The 12,135-nt window shown below is 45.8% G+C and overlaps 1 protein-coding gene across 1 annotated transcript in view; it reads right to left on the bottom strand.

Annotated features, from left to right (window-relative positions):
* The window catches only part of CYRIB (CYFIP related Rac1 interactor B), a 92,809-nt gene that overhangs the window by 37,333 nt on the left and 43,341 nt on the right, over positions 1 to 12,135 (bottom strand). The window contains exon 2 of the mRNA XM_056854508.1: positions 7,352 to 7,428. The gene's annotated coding sequence lies outside the window, so the exon portion shown is untranslated. The remainder of the gene's footprint in view (positions 1 to 7,351; positions 7,429 to 12,135) is intronic.

Here is a 12,135-nt window from a genome sequence, read left to right as displayed (position 1 = left end):
CAAGGACTTTTGAATCGACAGAACTGAATGGGATTCAAGGTATCCATTGAGCAACTTTACTCAAAAGGCAGTCATTTCGGTTGGGGAGGAGTTGGCACATACAACAACATCAGACAAACTAGATTCGAGTCCAGGAGCTTCGTCAGTTCTGACGAAGGGAGCTTTAACTCTCGAAAGTTTATACCCCGAATATCTTGTTGGTTTATAAGGTGCTACTGGACTGAAATCGAGCTGGTCTACTGCAGACCAATAATGCTACCATTTAAAACAACAGCAGTATTTACTGTACTAGTCACAGGGGGGAAATCTCCTCAAGGTGGATCCACTTCTAAGCATGGCCCTATGCTAATAAAATAATTAGAACGCCTAAACAATGGTTTAGAGAAGAAATGGGTTGTGTGTGTTAAGTGCCGTCAAGTCACTTCCGACTCTTGGCGACCCTATGAATCAATGCCCTCCAAAATGTCCTATCTTTGACAGCCTTGTCAGGTCTTGCAAATTGAGGGCTGTGGCTTCCTTTATTGAGTCCATCCATCTCTTGTTGGGTCTTCCTCTTTTCCTGCTGCCCTCAACTTTTCCTAGCATTACTGTCTTGTCCAGTGACTCTTGTCTTCTTATGTGTGTGTGTGTTAAGTGCCGTCAAGTCGCTTCCGACTCATGGCGACCCTATGAATGAAAGTCCTCCAAAATGTCCTATCTTTGACAGCCTTGTTCAGATCCTGCAAATTGAAGGCTGTGGCTTCCTTTATTGAGTTAATCCATCTCTTGTTGGGTCTTCCTCTTTTCCTGCTGCCCTCAACTTTTCCTAGCATGACTGTCTTTTCCAGTGACTCTTGTCGTCTCATGACATGACCAAAATACGACAGCCTCAGTTTAGTCATTTTAGCTTCTAGGGTCAGTTCAGGCTTGATTTGATCTATAACCCACTGATTTGTTTTTTTGGCAGTCCACAGAATCCGAAACACTCTCCTCCAACACCACATTTCAAAGGAATCTATTTTCTTCCTATCAGCTTTCTTCACTGTCCAGCTTTCACACCCATACATAGTAATAGGGAATACTATGGCATGAATTAATGTAGTCTTGGTGGCCAGTGACACATCCTTACACTTCAAAATATTTTTTAGCTCCTTCATGGCTGCCCTTCCCAGTCTCAATCTTCTCATAATGTGACCCAAATACAATAGCCTCAGATTAGGCATTTTAGCTTCTAGGGTCAGTTCAGGCTTGATTTGATCTATAATCCACTGATTTGTTTTTTTGGCCGTCCATGGTATCAACTTTCTTCCTATCAGCTTTCTTTAATGTCCAGCTTTCACACCCATACATAAGAAATGGGTTACCAGCTATATTATAAGGTAGGGCTTAAAATCTTTCAGCTTTAAGGGGCAAGGAGCGCTCCCTGCTTCCCAAGCCAAGAGTTCAGCTTCTTGGATCTTTAAGTAAGGAAGAAAGTCGACTCGGCCCTAAAGGTATTCTTATCATCAGAGACCAGTGCACAGAGAAAAGAGAACAGGAAGGACCAAAGGACAGGGCTTATATGTAGGATCTGCATTGGAATTCCCAGTATTTCCTTCAACACTGAGAGAATATTAGATCTGGCTCAGCATGAGAGGGGGGGGGGTCAACTCCTTATCCTTCCAACACTGCCCAACGGAAACCACACCTCCCCTGGCTATTTGTCACAATAAGAGGGAGAGAGGGCCCCACCTATCTAATCCAGTTCAACCCCACCTCCCAAGATTCTATAGAGAAAATGAATTTTGCCAGTTGCAGTCCAAAAAGTTGTTTCTAACCATGTAGACCAGAAGTGCGTTCTGCATACATCCTATGCACCACTGGTCTGATTCCATACAGCCACTCTGATGTCCTTAATAATTACTTGACTAGTCAGTCACCTGTGGCATGTATTGATCTCCTTGGAAGCAATCAGGCCAGGAAGCTAGAGCAGCTCTCTAGTCTACTTTCCAATTGTATGGTGTAGAAGTAGAGGAGAACATTGAAGAACTTTACAGACCCTGCAGCTTCCTCTACGGTCTGTGTTTCTGGCCAAAGCTGCATGGCCACCAGAATCCTCACAAAATTCTATGGGTTTGGAAAAAAGAGACACAGAATCACACAGTTGGAAGGGGCCATACAGGCCATCTAGTCCAACCCCCTGCTCAGTGCTGGACCAGCCTAGACCATTCCTGGCAAGTGTTTGTCCAGTCACTGCTTGAAGACTGCCAGAAAGGGGGAGCTCACATCAGGCACTCAACTTGGGAAATCTTACCTGCACTAACGACAGCTCCTGAAATTCCCAGCAGCTGACACAGCTCCCCACCCCCATGGTTCTGGCATTACCCATCATCCTTTCTACCTACTCTCAAAGACCCTGAAGACAGTCTTCTTTATTGCTACACAAGACTTTGCTAGATGGTCTGAAGACTCTGAACTGAAATGGGGTTCTTTTGCTGGTTGTTTCAGGGAACTACGGTCTGGGGAAGGAAGGCCACCAGTTGGAGGGCTGGGCATGTAGGAACAAACGTCCCATTTCCTCTACTCTGATTATGTAGGGGAATGTTGAACACATGAATGCATGAAGCTGCCTTATACTGAATCAGACCCTTTGTCCGTCAAGGTTAGTACTGTCTACTCAGACTGGCGGCAGCTGCTCTCCAGGGTCTCAGGCAGAGGTCTTTCACATCACCTGGGGATTGAACCTGGGACTTTCTGCAGATGCTCTACAAACTGAACCACAGCCCCTCCCTGAAAGCTCTGGCTTTCCTCTACATGCTGCCTTTTTCATTAGGTGGGGAAATGTCTCAAGAGTAAGGGGAGGGAAATCTTGTTCTAGCAGGAAAAAAATTCCTGTTCTAGCAGACTGTCAGAAGTTTAATATCTTCAGCTGACGTGTCCTCATTTTCCCCAAATGGGAGTGGACTCAAACCAGGCACACATTAATTTTCTTGCCTTCATGAGCACTTTCCCTTCCCTGGCAGCGTTCGCCTAATTTCGGCCTGGGTTCCTCAGAACTCCCATCTCCTTGGAGGGGAAAATGCTTGCTGGCTTGAGAACCTCTTCTGCTCTCCAAAACAGACTTGTGCTAGTACATTAAGAGGATTTAAAAAAAATGGATGGGAGATTGTTTTGCAATAGAGGCTCAGCCAGTGGGGGGCAATGAAAAGCATTACCATCCTTTCCACGCTTGTTTGGGAGCTAGAAGTGCCAGCAATGTGATTAATTCTCACAACTTCTCACTCAGGCCTAAAGCCAGCAGGACAAGTATGAGGAAAGCAAGGAAGGGGGGGTTTCATAAGAAAATATCTACATTCTTGGTAAGAGACACCTTCCAGTCATCACTGGCTCCCGAGAACCTTTTCTCCCTGTCCCATAATACTAGAACCAACTTGGAAGGCTTCCAAAGGGAAGTAGACAAATTCATGGAGGACAGGGCTATCACCTTAGACTCTGTACCTGTGCCAGAGGGGCCACTTCAGTGATCTTTTACCAACTGGAAACCGCCCTGTGCAGGAGGCCTTGACAGCCTAGTAATCACAGCAGTCCGTGCAGATGAATGTCCTCCTAGGAGAGGGGTGTCGAACTCATTTGTGACGAGGGCCGGATATGACATAAATGTCACCTGGCTGGGCCATGCCTCACCAGTCCATTACTACAGCCAGCATGGTGTAGTGGTTAAGAGAGGTGGTTTGGAGAGGTGGACTCCAATTTGGAGGACCGGATTTGATTCCCCACTCCTCCACATGAACTGCAGACTCTAATCTGGTGAACCAGGTTGGTTTCCCAACTCCTACACATAAAGCCAGCTGGGTGGCCTTGGGCTAGTCACGGCTCTCTTAGAGCTCTCTCAGCCCCACCTACCTCACAGGGTGTCTGTTGTGGGGAGGGGAAGGTGATTGTAAGCCGGTTTGATTCTCCCTTAAGTGGTAGAGAAAGAGGCATATAAAAACCAACTCCTTCTTCTTCTAGAGGCAGAAGCTACTCCTGATTTTATTTATTTATTTTATTAATCTTATATCCCGCCTTCCCCAGCAGGGCTGGGCTCAGGGCAGCTTACACATAACTGATTCCACAACAACCAATTACCCTAAAATTACAATAAAATCATGTTAAAAACACTTATAAATAGCAACCTGTCCCATAAACATAATCCATAAAAGCATCAGCAAAATAGATAAGATGGCACTCCCAAATAGCATATAATCCACGGCAGGGTCCGTGAGCAGTCAGGTCCCTAATACCAACAGACCCAGGAGCTAATCCCTTCCCGACTGCCTCCCCACCACCTTGGATAAGAATGGCATTATTTGGTTACAGGCCAAACTCCAGTCCACGCGGCACATTTACTCCACCCGATTTGTTTCCAGTGTGGTGTGGAGCAGCAGTTCCCAAATTGTGCTCCACAGAGCACTTGGTGCTCCGCAAAAACATCTCCTGGTGCTCCGTCAAGAGACTGGAAAGAATGCTACTGTCATTCGGTTTAGTATACAGGCGCTAGGTGCTCCATGATGAATTTCTCTCCTGAAAAGTGCCCCATGACTGAAAAAGTTTGGGAACCACTGGTGTAGAGGTTAGATCGGGGGGGGGGGGGCAATATGCTGCTCTGGGGCGCCCTGGTGCCCGCCAACACCTTTCCTGGAGCCTGCCAAGTGTTTTTAGCAAATGGATGGGGTCAGGTAGGCTCATGCCCAGTAGGGCTCTTGATTGGCCACTGAAGATCTGATTGGCTGTGCAGATTAAAATAATAATAGGGGAAGGGCCATAGGTCAGCGGTAGAGCATCTGCTTGGCATGCAGAAGGTCCCAGGTTCAATCCCCGGCATCTCCAGTTAAAGGGACTAGGCAGGTAGGTGATGCGAAAGACCTCTACTTGAGACCCTGGAGAGCCGCTGCCAGTCTGAGTAGACAATACTGACTTTGATGGACCAAGGGTCTGGTTCAGTATAAAGCAGCTTCATGTGTTCATGTGTTCAGATGTTTCAGCAGCAGCTACCACCACAGAGCTGGTTTTGTTCTCTCTCTGACTCCTCTTTCCCTGTTGATTTTTAAAACTACTCTTGCCCCCTACTACTTGGGCTTCCTCTACATGTGTGGTTGGCTCCGCCTCCCACAGCGACCATTTTGCGGCCACGCCCACCCCCGTGTCAGAATGCCAAAGGTGCCCACAGGCTCAAAAAGGCTGGGGATCCCTGGGTTAGAGTGCTGGACTAGGATCTGGGAGACCCAGGTTCAAATCCCCGCTCTGCCATGGAACCTTCCTGGGTGACCTTGGCCAAGTAACACACTCTCAGCCTAACCTACCTTCCGGGGTTGTTGTGAGGATAAAATGGAGGAGAGAAGGGCTGTATGCCGCTTTGAGCACCCACTGAGGAGAAAAGGCTTGTATTAATGAAATGGACAAATGAATAGAAAGTGAGCTAAATAGAGGACATATCTATGCCTTAGACTTAAATTAAGTCACTCTCTCGGCCTTTGAAGAACTGTAAAAACCATGGCTGTTAGAAGGCTATGGATTTAACATAAGAACATAAGAAAGGCCATGCTGGATCAGACCAAGGCCCATCAAGTCCAGCAGTCTGTGCACACAGTGGCCAAACAGGTGCCTCTTAGGGAGCCCCCAAACAAGATAACTGCAGCAGCACCCTCCTGCCTGTGTTCCACAACACCTAATATATTCGGCATGCTCCTCTGGTCCTGGAGAGAATAGGTATGCATTATGACTAGTATCCATTTTTATTAGTAGCCATGAATACCCCTCTCCTCCATGAATATGTCCACTCCCCTCTTAAAACCCTCCAAGCTGGCAGCCATCACCACATCCTGGGGCAGGGAGTTCCACACTTTAACTATGCGTTGTGTGAAGAAAATACTTCCTTTTATCTAGATAATTCACAGTGGGTAGCCGTGTTAGTCTGTTTGCAGTAGTCAAAAAGGGCAAGAGTCCAGTAGCACCTTAAAGACTAACAAAAATATTTTCTGGTAGGGTATGAGCTTTCGTGAGCCACAGCTCACTTCTTCAGATCAGATTAGGGTTAGGGTTAGGGTTCTGAAGAAGTGAGCTGTGGCTCACGAAAGCTCATACCCTACCAGAAAATATTTTTGTTAGTCTTTAAGGTGCTACTGGACTCTTGCCCTTTTTGACTTCCTTTTATCTGTTTTGAATCTCTCACCCTCCAGCTTCAGCAGATGACCCCGCGTTCTAGTATTATGAGAGAGGGAGAAAACTTCTCCCTGTCCACTCTCTCCAAACCATGCATAATTTTAAAGACCTCTATTATGTCTCCCCTTAACCACCTTCTTTCAAACCTTAACAGCCCTAAACATTTTAACCACTGCTCCTCCTTTAAATTTAACAAATTTAAACTCCTTCAATTGATCAAAATTCTCATAATTCTTTGAGAAATGACATTACTGTTTTATATCAGTAAAACAGCTAAAAGGTTGTACAGAAGGTATATCCTTGAGAATTACTGGACGCCACTGAAGTTGGAAGAAAGCTTAAAATTCTGCTCAGTGGAGGGGTACAGCAGGGTGGGTTCCACCCCTCTGCTACTACGGCTGGGGGGTGGGGGGAGAAAAAGGGAATAAGCGTAATCCTGCCCTCTGATAGTCTTATGGCAGAACTACATGTTACATTTTTGTATTAAACTGCAGTTTAAAGAGAGAGACTGTTATGGGGGGGAGTTTTTTCTTCTTCACCCCATTTTCCTCCTCCTAACACAACCTAGTTTTGCTAAAAACTCCCACTGGGGAAAAGTTTGACCATCTAAGCTTTGTAAATGTCAAAAGCAGCTGGACAATCACCATGTTCAATGCAAAAGAAGCAAGGGAAAGAAGAAGAAGAAGAGCTGGTTTTTATATGCCAATTTTCTCTACCACTTAAGGGAGACTCAAACCGGCTTACAATCACCTTCCCTTCCCCTCCCCACAACAGACACCCTGTGAGGTAGGTGAGGCTGAGAGAGCTCTGTGACTAGCCCAAGGTCACCCAGCTGGCTTCGTGTCTAGGAGTGGGAAAACAAATCTAGTTCACCAGATTAGCATCCACCACTCATGTGGAGGAGTGGGGAATCAAACCCAGTTCTCCAGATCAGAGTCCACCGCTCCAAACCACAGCTCTTAACCTCTACATAATAGCCCCAATCTCTTCCCCTTTCAAATCAACACCCCCCAATGACTGTGTTCTGTCAAAAACAAAGTTGGAGAAAAGGAACTCCACATAAGGTGTAGTTCTACCCTGAACGCCTGCACTTCAGGTAGTACATTTAACCTGCAGTTTTGATCAGCTAAAATAGAAATCACTCTTACCAGGAAGGGGGGGAATGAAGCTATTTATAGGCACAAATACTTACCAAGTGACAATATCGTCTTGCAGCTTTTGTAGATGCTGACACCTTACAATGCAAACGCAGCAGCTTTTCTGTGAAACCTGAAGAGATGAAAGGACAAAAACACAGAAGAAAATGAGATGATATCGCCCCAGGCACGCTGTTACGTGTCATGTATTATAAACAAGTTCAACCAATTCCAAATGGCTTCACCTAATCAAACGCTGAAGAGATCCCAAAAACTAGAGCAATTAGATAAAAACGCAGTTAGGTATTATTTCCCTGTGGGTGCTAGAGACGGGCTCATCTCTTATACCTTGCCTCCAGCTCTTCCAAGATTTAAGAGATGGCGCAGAGGAAGCCCTTGGGTTTTGAAATAAAAGATTACTAAAATCTGAATAAGACAGAAAAACACTCAAGCACTACCAGTTTCGGATTTACTAATGTAATTTACTGGAGGGGGGATATTCCCACATTTATGCACCCAACCATCTCCCTAATATTGAAGCTTCATGGCAGGATATTGCTTATCAGTAGCCACCCAACCCTCATTGATGGAACGCTCTTCAACAAGAGGTCTAGAGAATAAACCTGAGTAAATTTGGGTGATGCTTTTAATTGCTAAGGCTGGTTAAGCACAGTGCAGGTTTTCACTTGCATGGTAACAAGGGCCATCCAGATGTGCGGCAGCTGCTGGTCCAACCCGTGGCTGCCAATGCCGTTTTTGAGAAGATTTTGTCCATTTTAAAAAAATGCCACGAGGGGACCAGGTGATCTTGTCCCTCCCACACCTTTTCAAGTACCAAAAGAGCTGGGGGGGGGGGCTCTTTTCGGCACCTGAAAATGTGCAAAGGGGAACAAGATCGCCTGACGCCCCTTTGCAACATTTTTGTAAATGGGCAAAATCATCTCTAAAACGGCGTTGGCGGCTACATATTGGACCCATGGCTGCCATGATGTCTACAGTTTGGCTCTGAATCTTTTAAGTTGCTTTGTATCTGGCAAAGGGAACTCTGACTGAAAATATTGTTGGTCTCTAAGGTGCTACTGGTCTTGGATGTTTTAGGTTACGTCATGTGATGGACCCAAAATACATGACTGCTTTAGCGCAAGACACAAGTTCACAAAAACGTATCTACAAATGTCCAGATTTTCAACCACATGCCTCTTGAAGGAAGGGCAAAATAATAAATACAGCAGAATGTTAGATCACATGTGTTTCCTCACTGGTTTCAGAAAGTGAGGGTTAATGAAGGCTGGAACTATCCTAAGAAGGTGGGATAGACTCATTATCACCTTTTCTTGTGTTGTTTCTTTTTGCAAGGTGTGTGGGCCTAGAAGGATAAAAGGAGAGCCAACCACCATTTGACTTCTGCAGAGAGTTGAGTCCCCCCAACCCAATTATCCAATATTGAACACATGAACACATGAAACTGCCTTATACTGTATCGGACCCTTGGTCCACTGAAGTCAGTCCTGTCTACTCAGACCGGCAGCGGCTCTCCAGGGTCTCAGGTTGAGGTCTTTCACATCACCTACTTACTTAGTCCCTTTAACTGGAGATGCCGGGGATTGAACCTGGGACCTTCTGCATGCCAAGCAGATGCTCTACCACTGAACCATGGCCCCATTGACAGAGATGGCCAAATGATAGTCAGTAAGCCAATGTGGCCTCTGAAGAACTTTTATATGGCCTGTGAAGGCTTTACCAAGCTGTAATCCAATTTGCAATGAAAAATTTCTACACAGGTTTAATGGTAACAAGAAGGATAGAAGTGTCAACTCTTCAGTGTTCTCTTTCTGGATTTTGTGCACCATGCCTTGGCCTGGCCTAAGCATGCATGCAACATCATCTTGTTGCTCTTACTAAGAGAGAGCACCAATTTTACTACAGAGCATGGCCCTCGATGAAAGGGCATTTTGTGCACCCATGTTCACATCTACCCCTCCAGTCTGGAGACAAGAATGGCCTACAACAATGGAAATGCATTTCTCATACGAGAGCAGAATACGAAAATTACTAGGAGCAGTCTATGAGCAACAAAAACCAATGGCTGTATCCCAAAGAGATGGACAGTTCCATATATGCAGCAGAGATTCCATGCAACCTAACCTGGGTGCCCTCCAATGTACAAAAAGAAGAGTTGGTTTTTATATGCCAACTTTCTCTACCACTTAAGGAAGAATCAAACCAGCTACAATCACCTTCCCCTCCCCACAACAGACACCCTGTGAGGGAGGTGGGGCTGAGAGAGTGTGACTAGCCCAAGGTCACCCAGCTGGCTTCATGTAGGAGTGGGGAAACAAATCCAGTTCATCAGATTAGCCTCCACAGCTCATGTGGAGGAGTAGGGAATCAAACCCGGTTCTCCAGATCAGAGTCCAGCCATCCAAACCACCGCTCTTAGCCACTACACCACACTGGCTGAAATTGGGGAAGGGGAGAGATGTTTAAAAGGTCTTTTTTTAGAAAGCATGTTTGTGCTTAAGGGCCACCAACTGCAGTCAGCCCCACAACAAGCAGTGCACCCCAAGTCCCCATGAAACATTATTTCAGTCAAGGAATCGGTCCCCAATAGTGCTTTAACTTCGGAGTTAAAATGGGGGACAGGAGGAAGGCTCCTTTTCATGCCCCACACCTACTCCTGTGAACACTGGCGCAACAGGGCCTGGCCCAGCCCTTCCCACCACAGAAGAAGGGAACACTTCTCTCTTCAAAAGCCACAGGGGGGGGGGACCGAAATAACTTAATATGACTTCACTGAATACACCCCTCCTTCAATCTCAAACGAAAGACACACCTTCTTATGTAATCCCTATAGACGTATTCAACATTTTTTGCATTTATGAGAACTCAGCTTATGTTATGTTATGTTATGTTGCCCTCACTTGCAATGTGGTACCTAGATGTCTCCATTTTTATTCCTGTTAGGAAGAAGACTAGAGAACTGTAAAGGTAAAGGTAGTCCCCTGTGCAAGCACCGGGTCATTCCTGACCCATGGGGTGACGTCACATCCCGACGTTTACTAGGCAGACTATATTCACGGGGTGGTTTGCCATTGCCTTCCCCAGTAATCTACACTTTACCCCCAGCAAGCTGGGTTCTCATTTTACCGACCTCGGAAGGATGGAAGGCTGAGTCAACCTTGAGCCGGCTACCTACTGTGCAAATAATCCAGTGGCAATTAGAGACTTGGTGTCAGACAGAAAACTACTCCATGCTTGTTTTTTAAACTTTTCCAGCAACGGCTGGGGCAGGAGGCAAAGAAAATTAATTTTAGTCTCACAATTATGCAGTCGCATTCACACACACAAGCACAGACTGAACTGGTGTGCAGCTTTGCACTATGGAAAGAAGTACGGTCTTTCCTCTAGGATCCAGATAGAAAAGTGCAGTCGCCAGGAGAGTAGAGAAGCCAAGTACAGAAGCCAGCGACCCCACACCCTTATACCCAATTACCAGAAGAGTGCAGCTGAGAGGTCAACAAGTATGAGTCATACCCATGCAATTGCACACTTCAGTGACTACTGGAGAAGGGTGCCACTCACAACGAAGGAGCAGCTGTCATGTGATATATATATACACCGAGTCATAGTTTCATTTTTCAAGACCCAGTTCTCAATGGCAAACCTATGGCTGGAGCAGACTCTGCTATTCTGGACTGCAGGAAGGAGAGTTCTGAACATATGCCGTTGCTCAATGTGCTAACTTTCTGCATGCAGGGCTTTTTAAATGGAGGACCAAGATGTCACAGTTCCGCGGTATACCACATTGGTCAGGCCGCACCTGGAGTATTGTGTCCCTTACCTACCTCGTAAGCTCGGCTACCAAATGTGGGGAGGAAGCGTGATGGAAGTTCATTACTGTAATATATTGAAATCATTCATATCATACACCACCTCATAGCCACAAGGCTGAAATCTGTTTCGAAGCACTGAATCCAACTTGCCTTTGCTCAAGAACTTTCACAGTTGATAACAGCTAGCGCCAGGCAAATTCATTTAGAGCATTTATTCCTTGCCTATCCATAGTTCAGAGTGGCTGGCTGAACAATAAAACCAGCTATCTTAAAACAAGGCTTAGTAACATTCAAAAAGCTGCAACAGCATTCCCATTCATGTGTTTTTTAAAGGCCTTTTTTTTAAAGGCCCAAGACCCTTCTGAGCAAATGTGTCTCACATGCTGTCCAAACGCTGTCTCAAATGCTGTCCAAAGGAGAGGGGCTGTGGTTCAGTGGGAGAGCATCTGCTTGGCATGCAGAAGGTCCCAGGTTCAGTCCCCAGCATCTTCAGTTAAAGGGACTAGGCAAGTAGGTGATGTGGAAGACCTCTACCTGAGACCCTGGAGAGCCGCTGCTGGTCTGAGTAGACATTACTGACTTTGATGGACCAAGGGTCTGATTCAGTATAAGGCAGCTTCATGTATTCATGTGACCTGGGGACATATGAACACATGAAGCTGCCTTATACTGCACTCCTTGTGGTTATTCTGCAGCCACAATTGAACAACAACTTTGTTCCTTTCTCAAATGTATTATGCAAATAGGGGAGGGGAGACACAACCCTGACTGTTCACACAAACATGAAGACTGGAATTACTTTAGATGTCTGAAGCCAAAGAGAGGAAGAACTGAACAACTCTTTCTTTCCATTACCCACCATCTCATTAAACCACAGAACTGCCATTTAGTGACTCCAGCTAGCAAAGCTGAACAGTTTCAGATCTGATGCTTGCTGACTTTCCCCCTGCATTATGAAGAGCTCTGTATAAGCTGGCAGCTTGCAAAGTCTTCTGCCAACAAGCTAA

This window comes from Euleptes europaea, chromosome 8 (assembly GCF_029931775.1).
Source record: "Euleptes europaea isolate rEulEur1 chromosome 8, rEulEur1.hap1, whole genome shotgun sequence".
Classification (NCBI taxonomy): domain Eukaryota; kingdom Metazoa; phylum Chordata; class Lepidosauria; order Squamata; family Sphaerodactylidae; genus Euleptes; species Euleptes europaea.
The sequence above is the reverse complement of the archived record's forward strand: the minus strand, read 5'-3'. Positions and strand labels throughout refer to the sequence as shown.